General features: G+C 39.0%; 1 protein-coding gene across 9 annotated transcripts in view; it reads right to left on the bottom strand.

Annotated features, from left to right (window-relative positions):
- adarb1b (adenosine deaminase RNA specific B1b) overlaps positions 1-16,712 on the bottom strand; it is a 171,358-nt gene that overhangs the window by 106,730 nt on the left and 47,916 nt on the right. For all 9 annotated transcript variants that reach the window (XM_083537517.1, XM_083537516.1, XM_083537520.1 and 6 more), the window contains one exon: positions 4,041-4,125. The gene's annotated coding sequence lies outside the window, so the exon portion shown is untranslated. The remainder of the gene's footprint in view (positions 1-4,040; positions 4,126-16,712) is intronic.

Genomic DNA, 16,712 nt, shown 5'->3' with positions numbered 1-16,712 from the left:
CTCAATAAAGTTGAGGACAGAGCTCTATTGCAGGCCACTAAACATTCAGTTCAACCCATGTAAACCATGTCTACCTGGAGCTGGCTTTGTTCACAGGGACATTGTCATACCGGATCAAGTATGGGTCTTCTAGCTCAAGTGAAGGGAAAACTGAATGCTACCACATCCAAAGACGTCCTATACAATTGTGTTGCTCCAACTGTGTGGTAACAGTTTGGAGAAAAAACACACAATAACGGAAAAGTCTTTCCATAATTTCACATAAGTCCTACATTTCTTTCTTAATGTAATTAAATCATTGTTGATGTTTGAATTACAACATACATACAGCATACATTCATGCAATAAATGTATTCAAATGCTTCGGGATTTGCTTTTAAGTGCAACAGCTCATGCCTGTTGGTATGCATTAGAGAAATCCGCAGTGTAAAGTGTGCACATTGCATTTAACATTAGCGATTTTCAAAAATAAATATCTTTTTTTATGACGGTTAACTTTAACTCATCAAAGAATGAATAATATTTTCCGATCCAGAATGAAAATATCTCTGTCAAAATGACCTACAATAATTAAGGTATAGAAAAGGATGGCCGAGCTTCTCGGCAGTGTGACACTGACATCTCCTTGAAGCAATCAGCCTGTTATAATGACCATCTCTCCTCTGTGAGCAGAAAAAAAGGGTGAAGGAGATTGATGGTGCTGATCGGGTGCAGAAAAGGCAAGAAGACAGTGAGAACCATAACCCAGAATCTTCCTTTTAAATCTGCCACCTTTCCCAGATCTGCAATTCCCTGCTGTTTTGCTAAGCTCTCAATATACTCTTAAAGCCACCGTTTTCATGAGGTTTCTCCTTCCTCAAAGAGAAGGGATATAAGAGACCAATCTAGGGATTTGAATGTTTCAACTTGAGAAAGAAAGGGAATAGGTGGAAGTCTAGAGAGACCAGCGAGCATGACTGCAAGCAGACTCCACTAACAATACTGGCTTAACATGCATCTTCTCCAACTGTAAAAATAAATGTGGTTGATTCCCTTAAAAGGATTCATGGTGCATAATGCATGACGAATCATCCCTCTGCCCAGTGTTTTGGATTTCAATGGAAGAGGATAAATGGAGCTGAACTCTGTATCTTAAACAGGATGTACTTCTACAATGATCGAAGCAAAGGCATCAATCACCGGTCTGCTTGCAAATAGTATATCCTGAACCAGCTTTGTCTGTGCATATACCCGAAAAAACCATCGGTAATAAAACCCTCGACATGTAATTTCATCGGTTTGGATACCCGATACAGAAACCATAGCAATAATGTCTTTGTTAAATAAATGAATGCAGGCCTTTAATTCTTAGTGAGAAATGGATGTAATTTTCCGTCGCTTGTACAAGCGTCTCATCACCGTCCCATCTGCTGGGAGACACAATCATATCTTTAAGTTGTCCCTCAATGACATTAAGCTGAATGCAAATGGCTTTCATTTTAAATCGTCACTGCACCACAATTCAGTTAGGGATTTCGCTGTGTGTCGCTACCATCATGTGTTTGTCTTCCTAGTTTCCAATTGCAGAGTTGTATTTACAGCTCCGATACTAATCTAACTTTAATAGTCAAAAAAGAAACAAAAATTAAGTTAACCATGTTAGTTAGGAGAGGGAATGAGAAATGTTCATAATGTGCCATTATTCATTAAGCCTTGTTTTTGTCCAATCAAATGAAACATTCCCCCTGTAAGCCATGATGCATGAATTTACATACTTATGAAAGATATAATAGGCAAGGCATGCTGTTATAAAAAATACTTTACAATATATAGGCAGGTGGTATGGAGGGAGGTGTAGCTCAGTGGTTAAGGCATTGGAATTTGGATAGGAAGGTCACAAGTTGCTGGGCCCTTGAGCAAGACCCTTAAACCCCCCCCCGCTCATATGAAAGTCGCTCTGGATAAGGGCGTCTGCCAAATGGCATAAATGTAAATGTATGTGATAATGTATCAGTATGAGTGTATACCGTATTTTTCGGACTATAAGCCGCTACTTTGTAATTACCCTTTGAACTTTAAACTTTGGCTGAAACCATGAAGAAAACAATGAAATTTATGGATAATTTTTGGGGGTTTTTCCCGGTTTCACAAACTTCAAGCCAAAAAACTAAGCCCCATAACATTAGGCCAATGAAATTGCCGAACGGGTTCAGGTGAACCAATGAAACTCTTTATATTAAATCAGATGCGCTCCCACTGAATCGGGCCGCACCACATCATAAATATGGATGAGGTTCCTCTGACGTTTGACCTGCCACTCACTCTGACTGTCTACAGTAAAAGTGAATCATCAACCGGGCATGAAAAAACGCACTTCACCTGTGTTCTGAGCTGCACGGCATCGGGAGAAAAGCTTCTACCGATGGTGATTTTTAAACGCACGACGATGCCAAAAGAAAAACTCTCGAGAGAAACAGTTGTGAAAGGAAGGAGGAAGACAGTGAACAATGACTTTCTTGGTAGGCTACTGTTTAGATACAAGTCATGTAACAGACAGTATCTTTCATTAAAGCCTGTATAAAGTTCATTAGTTTAAGTTTAGGCTTATAGACAGGTGCGGCTTATTTATGTTAAAAATAAAAATCTTTGTAAAAATCAGTGGGTGCGGCTTATATTTGGGTGCACTTAATAGTCCAGAAATTACGGTATATATAAATATTTCATTTAAATTGCAGTGCAATAAAAAAATATATATATGCATAAATATAAAGGCAAAAGCTATAGGGAATATCAGCTCAAAAATGATATAAAAAATGTAATTAATGTTTATTCCCTGAATAATAAAGAATAAATGAAAGTTAATGTTATTCAAAATATCTTTTTTTACGTACTTTATGTGAGACCTGCTACTGAGTACCAGTGCAACAATACACTGTGTTTTCTGCATCCAAATATTGCGAGATGTGCCATGAATGTATTTCATCGCCTTAATTTGAATTCAAAATGAAAAGACATTATGCACAATTGCCCAAACTGTCAAAAATCACCAGACGTTCCTTTAACAAATCACCCACTTTGTAAACAACAAGGGTAAAGATCAGCAGCACCCAAATCCAATCCAATGTGAAAAAAAAAGGAGCCTGAAAAAATCTGTTCCACATGAAAGAGTGCAACTTTGTTATGCCATGTTCACACACACTCTGGGTGACTCTTGCTTCATGTACTGTAGTACATATGCAGTGCTGAAGCAGTACTGAATGCGCGACAGTACGTTACTGATCCGCCACTTCGGTGTGCCACAAATGGGGTCTCAACTATTGCAATTATGTCATTGAATAGTTATTAAAAAGATATTTGCATCATTGCGATTCTATTTGTTTTATTGTTGACAGACGAAAAACTACCATGTTCTAGCTGTTGAAGTGTTTTGCCTTTCTATGCTTTACCCCAGGCTGAAAGTAAAAAGATGACTATAGTAATAGTAGTATATTTTAATTAATATTAAATTACAATTAAAATTAAATTACAAATTAAAAAGTAAAAATTACAAAATGTTCATGTTAATCCGTGTCAACTTTGACCACAAACCATGCACTATCACTTTAATTCATTAGGTGCAGCACAGCAAAAATAGACTTGGTGCAGAAACGATCGCTGCACCGCACCGCTCCTGCAACGTGCTGCAAAACTATGTGCGAACCTGCAGTTAGACATTACAGCAAATTACATTACAGGCCCAGTGCTTTACTTTAATAAATATTTACTGATGGTAATAATTTAGAAACTAATGTTTTCCAGAAAATATGTTGCTTAATACAAATTTGTTTGCTATATTCAGCATGCAATAGATGCTCATGTTGTACAGCATTTGGTTTCATTATTTATTAAGCTATAAAGCATGATTACTGTAAAGAAGTTTAAAAGAAAAAATTGGAAATATAATAAATAACATACAATTACCAGCGGAAGCATATTTTCCCCCCCACACATACACACACACATATGTAGTGGTTTTTAAATACCTGCATACTGTATATCACTGTATGTGTGATTTAACTCACCTCGTGTGATTGTTCAAAGTCACAGCCGCAGGCTTGTCCGAATATTCTGTTTGGTTCTACTGACAGATCCTCTACACCTTATAACCTGAGAGAGAGAAAGAGAGAGAGAGAGAGAGAGAGAGAGAGAGAGAGAGAGAGAGAGAGAGAGAGAGAGAGAGAGAGAGAGAGAGAGAGAACAAAGTGAGGCCACACACAAAAACAACCATATTACCAAACTGTCTCAAATAAACACAAAGCAGAGCAGGGATATTCACACAAACATTTCAAATAAGACTCATACAACAGTCATGGTTGCTTATTCTTACGCAATCATTGTGGCTTGGAAAACATTCCTGCTCTCATTTAGATGATGAACAACCTGAGAACCACACCACCAGTGAGTCACCCGGACGAAAATCTGATACAGGCCAACCGGTTGCTTTTTAAACAGGGCACATTAATAAAGACCAAGAAAGGAGATAGATCATCAACACAAAAACTTTGATGGAGCATAAAGGCCAACCAATTGATCGGCCATTGAATTTTTGGCTCCTTTTTTTATTCATCTGCATCGGCCGATTGTACTGTAAATTAGCCGATTATTATTCTGGCGCATCAGATTTACCAAACCGGGCACCTGCGCTTGCATGGGGGAACATAACTCTCCAATACCAGCAGGCGGCAGTAGTGTGTATTCGGCATCTAAATGAGAAAACCCAAAGAGCTACATTTGTGAATGTAAAAAGCTAACTGCGTTTACACCTGCTGCAATCATTACAACGGATTCGTGTAGCTTTTTTTTCAATCATGTCTGCTACGTTACAACGGCGAAACCAAGAATTGATATGCGTGTTCCATTTTTTTCCCGTGTGCTCATTTACTAAGCAAAACAGACAATCTGAGTTTTCAGTCAGAAACAGTCGAAAAACAGCTGACGCGGTCCGACAAACAGTGTGGGAAAAAAAATAAAGCTGACCAACGCTTTAGAAAATCGGCCAAACATATTGGCCAAAAAAAATCGCCATTATATATCTGCCATCGGCTGCCTTGATTTCAAAATATCGACATCGGACAAGGAAAAACCCATATCGGTCAACTTCTAATGGAGAGCATAAACATGGCAGTGGCTTTCCATCAATACTTGCAGTATGAGCCTCCTCAGGGATAATTGTGCATCCTCGAATAAAACAGGAAGGGCCGAGATCAAGTTCCCTAAAGCGTTAGCAATATCCACAGAATTAACCTGTTGGATCTGCAACAAATGTGTAGTGGCCATGAATTATGACTGTTGTTAAACCTTATGCATTAGCGTTTTAAAGCTGCTTAGTTAAAAAAAAAACTTAAACTCGTACATCATGTTGAGTGATCGAGAGCAAATGCTTGTACATATGCAGTGCTACTCATTTCAAGGTAAGCAGTGCTGCTTTGTTTACTGAACGGCCCTGCTGGTTTGATGCCACTGGTTGAACTTGGTCTTGACCAGACCACCCTAAGCTTCTAAGCCGCATTAAATGTTTTTATTTTGTAATTTTTTTTTAGCTTTACCTGGTTGAGGTTTTCCAACAAGAAAAAAGTCGAACGCAGAATGCTCAGATATTTTCAAGTAGGTTCGATTTTCTTAGTGATGGATCATGTAGTGTGTGAACAGCTCAGTGACTAGAAGCAAGAACAGAGCTGAGAAACAGCCTGTGAGAGTCAAAGAGGAAATTAAATTCATATGCTTTCATGTGCAGCAGATGCCTGAATCCAGTTCATCAAGCATCTATCTGTGTGAGAAGATAAGGTCAGAATGAGAGCACAATAATAATGCTTTTATAAAAGAGCATAGGGGGGGGTCCCCTAAACAAAAAAATCCACTATACTTCCAGTTTTTTGCGGGACCTCTCCTCAGCCAATGCTTTCTGCACATGATAGGGGAGATTTAGGTATCTGGTGTGCTCGGTTGCGATCAAACACTGTGTACCCTAATCTGTGAATGCTCATATAGTGTGCACAGTTCTACATCCAACATATCTGATCCCGAGTGATTACCGTTGGGGAGTATGGGCTGGTCAATGTTTCTGTGCAGTGTGCACATCTGCTTAAGAGAACTTGAAAGGGAGAGAGAGGGCACCATCTTTTTTGCTCTAGATGTCCTAACTGTACACTAACCAGAGCAGGAACAAGCCCTTTTATTCAAAACAACTTAGTAAAACGACATGATACAACCCAGGAACAAAAGATGGAGGGTCTTGCAAAAAGGTCTAACAATAGTTCCTTTGTGATTTTAAGACACTGATTTTTGATCACTACTTCAGAAGTTTAAGCACTGAGCCAGTGGGATTGAAGAGACAAAGAGAGATCACAGACAAGAGCCACTGACTGGAAAAAACTGAGATGAAAAAAAAAAAAAGGGGGGGGGGTCAATCCTAATCGATGCAAATTGACCTAATTAGCAAACAGAAAGCAGATCTCCTGAGCGCAAGCTGAAAGCAGTAGATCAGCTGAGAACGAAATAAAACCCCCTATTTGTTTTATTGTTTAGGCATTTAATTGATTAGTCATAACTGCAAATGGCATAACATGATTACAAACCAGCTCATGAATCAGGAGAGTGCTAAACACCGACAGCGATCCAAAAGCAGACCTTTCGAGCATCGAGTGCCAGAAAACAGGGCATGTTTTGAAACTTTTTACTTAACCTGATGGAGTAACATAAATATTGATGACTTGGGGTAAGATTAGACATGGAGTCTATATGACACCGCAGACCATAGAAGGCTCGTTTAAGGGAAAGAGTCCAAATAACAATCTGCATCGGCGATGCCAGGAGCCTCAAGCTCACTTTGTCATTGACACCAAAAAAAAAAAAAAAAAAAAAAAAAAAAGGGGCGCCTCAATAAATGACTTCATGCTTGCACAGAAATGGAGGTCTAAATGTAGCCCGCTCTGGCACGCTACTCCAACAGAGAGTGACAGAACGGTTCAATTATACAGCTCACATCTCGATCTCGCTCTATCTTTCTCCATCGCACACGTACACAACAGAATTACTCGCATACGCGTGATAATAAAAGTTATCACTATCAAAAGCGCTTTTTGAAGATTGTATCAGAATTTATCGTGTCGACATCTCGGCCTATTGCATTCTTTAATTAAGATTTCTCAAACCTAGTGTGTGGAGCAAATGGCTTTGATGCATAACAGTCATTAGCGAGAGCTCGCGATGGGTCGCGCCCCATACAGAGCAGAAAGGAAGGAAAAGAAAAGAAAAATCCCGCCTCATTCTCTGTCAGTAGAACGGTGGAAAGCCCTGCTTAATCGATTCATTTGCTGCCTTGCAGATATTTCAACAGCTATGTGAAAGTGGATAGAGATGAAATAAGTAAAGAAATTTGGCAGCAAACACGGACCGGCGCTTGACCCGATGACCCGTGCGTCAAGTGGAGAAGGTGTGTGCCGTGAGCCAAGGTCGAGGTCGATCTCAGCGGCTCAGCGCTCAAATGCCACAGAACTCTTACAAAACATTCATGAGGAGACCGCGGAGGAGAGGAAGCGGGTGCTCACGCGTGACTGAACCGAAATCGGATTAGCACATGCGCTTCCTTCGCTACAGATATTAGTGCTAAACTAATCTCCTTTAAGTGCATGACATTTTCACTGTTCACTTTCGCCTTCAATCAATGGAGAGTGCTGAAAAGAAAGAGAGTGAAAAAGAAAAAAAAAAAAAGAGTTCTAACCTTTAATACAAAAATGACAACAAAACAAAAATGAACTCAAAAAAGTGGTCAACATTTTGAAAAACAGTTATTCTCTCATTTAAAATCAATGAGAGAAAAACTGTTTTTCAAACTGTGGACCACTTTTTTATATACATATGTAGACAATTATATAATAATAAAAAAAAAAGACAAATATGAAAAAGCTGAGTTTTTAAGTGCTAATTTAAGTACTTAAGGAAGAAATAGATCTTCAACCTACAGTAGGTGTTAAAGTCATGAGGCATGCTTTTCTTGTATCCTGAGAGTGCTGGAGGACCAGTTAAACAGTTCTGGTAAGCAGTGCAGATAAGCAGGAACCGGCCAAGATGCCAAACAGTGCTTAAGGATCAGCAATTCTGGAAGATTTACATACATTTGAAAGGAGATTGCTGCAGTGTGGATTGTGATACATGCGTTAAGATATAGGAGTGTTGGTCCATTAGAGTTTGGTTAATGGTGTTTCTCGAAAGACAAAAACAAACATTACAACTATATTTGCACAACATTAATTTGGCGATGTTGTTCAGCTCCAGAGACCCGGTCCAAGTTTGTAAGCATCTTCTCATCACGTTTATGTGGGTTTTCTCCTGCCTGTCAGGTTTCTTCCCAATTCCGAAAAACATAGAAGAACGTGAACTGACAAGTCTGAAGTCGCCATAATCGTATGTGTGTGGGTGTGTGGGTGTGGTGCCCTGTGATGTACTGCATCTTGTTCTTGTACTCACACAGGTAAAGAAATGACGGAAAACGAATGATCAAATGAATGAATGGCATTTATACGAGACACATTGCAATTTGAAGAAAAAAAAAAGCTGTTTTATTTTAAATGCACCCTGTGTGCTGTTGCTATAACCCACCATCTGATGTCATTATGGCATATAAAGTAAACTAAATGTGACATTTTCTCTCGTAACCTTCATTTTGAGTAAAGGGCTTTTTAATAGTGACCTGACCAGGCATAATTCAACCTGAATCTTATTACACAAAAGAGCATCCAGTGACATTTTCTTTGCATGCGTACAGTCCTTAAAACAAACACAAAACTTGTATGTATATATACAATATTCTAAATTATTATATAGATTAAATAAGTTTCTGTTTCTCTCCATTCAAAAAAAAATAAGGTTTTTCACCAAAAAAAAAAAAACCTGAAATAATCACAACAGCATTTTCCTGTAGTTGCACTTTAATTTCATGCACTTTAATAGATCTATCTACATTTTTTCCTTTAATATTCTTTCCAAGACATTTTTACTCTGATCATAATGAGAGCCTGAGTGCTTCTTGTGCATCTCTCCAAGAGCTGTCCGAGAGAAGTTGTGCCTGCGTTTGTTCTGTTGCGACTCCGATTTCACGTCTACAGTAAGTCTGCCTCGAAACCACAGCATATGCCGTTTCAATCATCCACCCAGCTCTTCTTTCCTAAATCAACTGCATATTTCTAGAACAAAATGAACCACAGTTCATTCACTGGTCATGAACAAATGTTTACTGTTCAAATAGCAATCTGCTTGAATCGGAGTAAAAGGTCATGTTTTGGCATGAGTGATAAAGGTTTGATATATATTTAGTAGGTGTGCTTTAAATTTGAGTACAAACCATCTTAAAAATAGCTTTCAACATTATTAAATGTGTAAATGTGGGTGCATTTGAAGGGAGTTTAAAAACAATTTAAAAAATAAAAAATGAAACCGCGAAACAAAAACTAAGCTCTGGTTACCGTCTGTGTTTTTCTGTCAGAGCTTTTCACCCTATAACTGTGTGAATCCAGGATTCATCCAGGTTCTTCGGTTTCTTCTCACCTGCCAAGAACATGCTGAAAGTTGGACTGACCGCACCAAACTGACCCCAAATTGTGATTGAGTGTTCCTCGGATAGTTTTAGGCCCAACCAAGAAACGCTGTTGAGTGAAGATGGCTGAATGAATAAGCCAAAGCTCAGTAAGCTCATCAATCCAACATGACCTTTCTTGCATTTCAGAATGATTTTGTCACGAGTTGAACACGGGACAGAATGAAGACACTGCAGAAAATTCTGAAGCAGTACAGTCATGTTAGCGGTACAACGAAGACTTTACATCCTCAAGCACAGCGACAAAAGGATGTTCCACATAACTGTCAGCAGTCTATCGTGAAAAAATACACTATCTGTATCCTGTTTTAATTTAGGGTTGACCATGGCAAGGTTACTAGAAAAGCGACTGCGGCAAAAGTCGAGTCGGCGTAGACCCACCTCATTAATATCACACAAACATGATTTATTATTTATCACTGCTGAATGTCTATGAGAGGTCGAAACAGCCTGATGGATATCTCGGCGACAGGAGGCCATTATTTTTGGCATGTCATATTGAATTCTACAGAAGTGCACTCAATTTCGACCAGACAGCTGTGGGCCGAGGGAAAACTGGGCAGGGGTGTGCAGACGGGATGGAGGGGCGAAAGGGAGCTGCGTGAACAGAAGCAATTTACTCAGGATTCCGCTCAGACAAAATTACATTTTAGTTCAGGCAAATCACGGTACCTCAGCATGGCACTAATGGATTGGACTCCATTTTTATCTCCTGATGGGATGCATAGTCCTGAGACTGCGCGTGAGATAGGTGAGCTTGCTGATGAACGTGTGTGTGTGTGTGTGTGTGTGTGTGTGTGTGTGTGTGTGTGTGTGTGTGTGTGTGTGTGCGTATGTATGTGAGAAACAGAGAAAGCCAGGAGTAATTAGAAAGATAAAGCTTGATTGTTAAAGATGATCTATGAGGCTCAGGTTTGTCGTTTGGTCAACCCAGGTGGCCTTCAGATGACTGTATAATTGAGCACAGGCTTGATTAGAATTCATTTAGCTCTGTGCGGGCTCGTTTTCAGAATGCTGAAGCAACAGTGCAGTCGCAGCAAATTGGCCTTGATGGAAAGTTCTCACCTGCAAGACAGCGGGGAGGCAATAAGTCGGCAGTGGGAAAGACGGGCCACGGGAGAGGAGCCACTCCATATTCAAATAAACATCAATCCAATTTAATGAGACTACATCATGAAAAGGAAGCCATTTGTGTGTGAAGGGGGGGGTTGCTCTTTATTTTTTTCCAGAAACCGGTTGCAATTCATTCATTAGGATTCCACTCAGATTCAGGCAGTGGCTTGAACGCAGGGAAGGAGTATAAATAAAGGGGGGTTTATTTGGGAAAACAGGAACGTGTCTGGGGAGGAGTCACCAGATGGAGCGTAATTAGCCGATTGGCCATGTTGATGAATGCCGCACCGCTGGCGAGCGGTTGTGCGAGTACGCACTGTTCCGCAACTTCTGCTGCAATAACATCTTCCTCGTAGGAGCAAGCCACAAAAAAGGAAGGCAATATGCCACGGAGAAATAACCCCCCACACTGAAATCCTCTACTGAGCTTATAGAGTGATGGATTGCCAGTTTGAACAGGAAGAACGTGACAGCAAGAGAAAGAGGTGGTTTTGCGTGGTTCCTCTTGCGTGATAACATGCAATTACCGCGCACTTGTGGTGAACTCTCGCAAAAGAACGTTTAAATAGTAATCCGTTCTCGTGCTGCTCTAAATTACAGTGTCGTGGATGTTTCAGCAAAAAAAAACAAAAAAAAACATTACGAGTTTGATCCGCAATTATAGCAATGCCGCAGCATTCAAAGTTCCATTAATGTGTTGACGGATGCTTTGCTCTGCTAAAGCCATGAATCTATTAACCTACAGAAACATGTGCTCAAACACCCTCATTAGTTCCCTGCCATTTCCTCAGGGATAACAAAAAAAACTTTTTTTCTCACCTCAAATCAGTGTCAATCCATCAAATATTGGAGTTTTGTTGGACGAGACCGGTTTCAACTGCATGTCTGTTTAAAAATAAATAAATAAAAGATGAGGTGGACTGCAAGTGCTGAGCCTCAGGCGGAAACGTTTGTCAGATTATCGCTCATATGTACTCATAAGACCAAAAACAACAACTCTGAGTTAAAAGCTGCCCGTCTGGCATATCACTCAATAAATTTGAAATGAAGTCATCCTTCGTCTTGCTGAGGCGATGTATCTGCTCCAGCACATCTTATTTCACTCATCAGGTAATTAACGAGCCCTTCGTCTGCTCAAATAGATGGATTTGGAAGTGGGATAATAATGAATTGCACCGGCACTGGGCCACTGCCCTGAAGCCCTGAGTCATAGACCACCAATATGTCGATTTTTATTTTTTATTTTTTGGAAACTCCAAAGCAAAATAAAAATGCAACTATAAAGCTTTCAATTTCAAACAGCTTTCAACAGCAAATCACTGTTGTTTATTTATTTATTTATTTATTTTTACTTCCTACAATATCTTCATCCACACAAAATGGCAATCATTTTATGAAAAAACGTTATGAGGAAATAGGTGACACATGACAGGTCTATTAAGAAACGCCTGATGAACTGACTATAAGATATGGGTTGCCCCTGATCAGAGAGCCCTTGTCCCAGAGCATCTCTATAATGAAGGTGAGAAAAGAAATTGTGTGGCATTATGGACAGAGAAAATATAGCAGAGATAACATTTAGAGATACACACTATATAGGCAAAACTATTAAGACCCCTGACCTGTCCAGTCATACAGTATGTGGTTCTTCTCCAAACTGTTCCCACAAAGCTGAAAGAACACAAGTGTATAGAATGTCTTTGAATGTGGTAGCATTAAATTTCCCTTCACTACCCCAAACCTGTTTCAGCATGACAATGCACAAAACCAGCTTCATGAAGATATGGTTTATTTATGAAGTTTATAAGGCTTAATTATGAAGAACAAACTTATTGGCACTAAACGTACACATTTGAACTTTATAACCTCTTTATCTCTGGGAAGCTGCATCGCTTTATTAGTGTCCATTGTTAATAGTGCTATATAAATAAAGCTGAATTGAATTAATGAACACCTAAGGGACAAATTCGAATGCTGGCTGCACGTTAGCAAAACAAGTTCCACACTAGCCCAACGTGTAGAGAGAAAAATTCAGCATGTGTGAATAAGTGAACAGTGACTAAAATGTTGAATGTTTACTGCTCACCCTGAGGGTCTTTAACTTAAAAGACTAATGTAAGAATAAAGACTGGGAATTTTTTTTTCCTCAGAAGTCTGCCATCCAATTTCATTCCAGCACCTCTGGTTTCCATGTGGTCATTTTCCACCTTGTCACTGTATACGGGGAAATTATTAGTCTGTCTGCTCACTTTAACCGAATTCTATAATAAAAAAAAATAAAAATTAAAACAAAGGCAACAAGAAGATAATGTAAAAAGAAAAAAAAAGAAAACATAATATTTCAGCAGACATTATTTGTATCGATCCAAACCAGTGGGGTTCATACTTTTTATTTTAAATTTTTTTTAGAATTAAAGTGTACCTGGAACCTCTACCATGCACTGTAGATGTACTGTATCTGCTATCCATTATCTATCACCCAGCCCTAGGCCTGCGCGACACCAAAAGTATTCCTCCCATTCTGATGAGTTAGAGAGAAAGAGGCATTGAGACACAGGGAGAGAGAGCAAGCCTACTGCAGTATAATTGCCCCAATACTGAATCACTCAAGCTCCCACGATATATAGAAACCAACACTGGGAGCTCTGGCGCTATAAATAGACTACAGGATGTGTCGTTGCTGGCTATAGTATGCTGCATTCTGCTGGCCCTGAAGGCTATTTCTTCACATGCTTCACGCGCAGCACACTGTTTCTTTAGTAAGCGAAAAAAAAAGAAAATGCATGAGGTCTAATCTGTTGCTAATCTCCTGTTCAAAGTAAGCATGCCAATGGAGCGGAACTCATTCATCCTGCACGAGCAGCATGGCTGGCTGCACACGACACGCCTGCAGGCTCTCAGATAGAGACCATGTTTTCAGAAAATAGCTATGTGGATAAGGCAGGAGAGATATCCTTAGCCTGCTTTTTCCACCTGCTCTGGAGGAAATGTATTTCTCGCCTGACACGTCGCTTTTATTCACGGTCATACGTTTGGTTTTAAGAGAGCACCTTAACTCAATTAGAACATCGTGATGTTGGAATGTTTTTTTTTTTTTTTCGTATTCACGAGAAGCATGAAAAACTACTAGAAAAGAGACGACCCATAATACTGCAATGTGATAAATTTAACTGTCACAAGGACCATAACCATTTCCTGTTAAATGAAAAGCCCAGAAATACCGCAGAACACATCAAACATCCAACAGAGCACACCAAACCCAACTGATAAATACAGGCTGCAGAATAAAATATAAACTCAGAATAAAATATTTAAAAAGGTTTAAAAGGAGGTGTCAGTGTAGCGATGCTTCACTTTGTTTTAAGTCATGTGACCAGCTATTGATCAAGTGCACCCTGTGTGGCCAGGCATTTGCGATAAAGGCCAAAAGAATCAGTTTGCATAAAGGATATGACCTGTATGTAGGATGAATAGAACTTTCACATACAACTGCTTTTTGTTGCTGTAATTCGTTACTTTGGGATATAAAAAATTACGAGTAAAATAAAGTCAATGATGATGCTCACTTAGACTTTATGGACAAAAGGCTGAGGACACCAAACCATATTCTATGTAAATCCCATTCTACATTGATTCCCATTTTCTGATATAATAAGTGATTTTGGAGTGTGGGGGTGGAGATTTGTGCTCATTTAGACACAAGGGTGTTAGTCAGGTGCCTATGTAGGGTGAGAAGGTTTGGAGTGCAGTCAGCGTTCCAATTCATCCCGAAGTTTAAATAACACATTTGAGGTCAGACCTCTATATGAGGCCAATAAAGAACCTCCACTTTAACCCATGCAAACCATATCTTTATGGAGCTTCCAACTTCATTTGGGGAAGAACCACATATGGCTGGAAAAGTCAAGTGTCCTAGTCCTTTTGTTCAAATATTGTATGAGTGTTAAGGACATACAATTACAGCACAAATTTACACAAACCTGTTAAAATTAAAAACAAGAATAATACAAAAAAAAGATGGATACTTTTGTGTGTAATGTTCGCACTACAAAATGACTTGATTAAATGCTTCAGTTGCCAAGGAGATGAGAGGATGTGCAAGGACACCAAGTGAGACAAAAAGCACCTTTACAAAACCCTGCCAGTGATGCATTCTCCATGTGTGCCCATGATTTTGTGCAGTTTGATTAGTAGAAAGACAGTAGAACCATATAAAGGTAAAAGTACATGCAGTACATACACTGTGACAAATTCAGTGCCTTTAACCCATCCAGCACCAAACCCCACAACACTATCCAGCTGCTGCCCAAGCCCTGAAACAGCATGATGCTCTATTGATCTTCATGGACAGACAGAATTAAATATTGACTGTCTACTCTCTTTCAGCATTGCTGCACAAATATAATGCCATTCTACTCGATCTTTATAAACAAGGCACAACGCAAAAGACTCAAGCCGTTGCTCAAAACAAGAAAAAAAAACATTCAAACCATTTTCCCTTTGTAATGCCTCAAACAGATAGATACACGTAATCCCTTTTTCGACTGTATGTCAAAACAGTTCAGAGAAACAGTGTTCTCAATATTGAATACATGGATTTGTGTACAGGTTATTAAAACAAATGCATGGCCTGGCTAATACCTTGAACAGGGTAGAATGTAACATTTTCTACTATATCCCATATATTTCTCAAAAGTAGAGAACCAAAATTTGTTTCTCATACAACATCCACAAAAAAGTTGTAACCACTTCAAACGTGAAAAAAGGGAGAAAAGTATGTGCAAGAAAGCAGTTCACTGTCAGGATCTGATTATAGCCTTAACTGACATCTATGCATTTCGCTGCACACACAGCTACCTAGAAACTTGCTCAAAGTGGGACACTGACTGTGTGAGGGATTCGCACTAAGCTAGAATAGTTTTAGATGACGTAAACCTCAAATTCCATCTTTGTCCAGTCCAATCGTACAAAAATCCTTACATCCCTATAAGGCTGAAACGATTCCTCGAGTAACTCGAGTAAGTCTCGAGTAAGTCCATTTAACTACACACGGAGAAATTAGTTTCCCCACGGACCATTATTACTGATGCGCCACCCGCTAAACTGTAGAGCACTCTTTAGGGGCAAACAGTTTCCGCCACATAAAAAAAATAGATTTACACAGTAAAAATATAATCAATAGAATCGCATGGTACCAAACTAAGCCTCCGTTCCCCAGAAAGAACTCTGCCTAACAAAGTTGTCTTCAAACTTCAAGCCCACAACATGGTTTCTGCACTAGAAATGTTGGATGTTTACTAGAAATAAAATCGGAATTGCGAAAAAAATAAAGTCGGAATTGCGAGAAATAAAGTCGGAATTGCAAAACAGCGGAATAAGGCAAACTTCTTTTTTTAATGTGGCGGAAACAGGCTTTTAAACAACACAGAAGATGCTGCAGAATGAACAATGTAGGAGCAGGAAGAAAACTGCCAGGGGTGAGGAGAAGATTCAGGCCGAAGAAAACACCAGAAAGTTTCCAAAGTTTGGGATAAGTTCGAACTGATACATAAAGAAAACACAGTACAATGCATTTACTCTTTTTTAAAGAAATTTGAAATTGATTTTTACATTTTTATTTACATTTTTTTATTTCTAGATTTGTATTTGCATTTTGATGTAATATGGCAATTAAATGCACTAAAAGAGTTGTTTTCACACATACTCTTGTATGAAATTTTAGCCAAAGAAATATGTTAATTTTTCTAAAAAGGAAACCAATTACTTGTTCATTTGAACAGACCTGTCTTATTTTCTCTTGTATATTTAATATTGTGCTTTAATCAAGAAAAAGTACTTACCCGATTACTTGATTGATCGACTGAATAATTAGTAGAATACTCGATTACTAAAGTAATCTATAAATAATACTAAAATAATAAGTCTATAAGTAAAAAAGAAAGAAGCTTACATTGTGTCCGTTAGTTGTTGATTTGCTTTATGTCTCTTT

The sequence above is a fragment of the Silurus aristotelis genome, assembly GCF_946808225.1.
Source record: "Silurus aristotelis genome assembly, chromosome: 3".
NCBI classification, from domain to species: domain Eukaryota; kingdom Metazoa; phylum Chordata; class Actinopteri; order Siluriformes; family Siluridae; genus Silurus; species Silurus aristotelis.
This window is presented reverse-complemented; position numbering and strand designations above follow the sequence as displayed.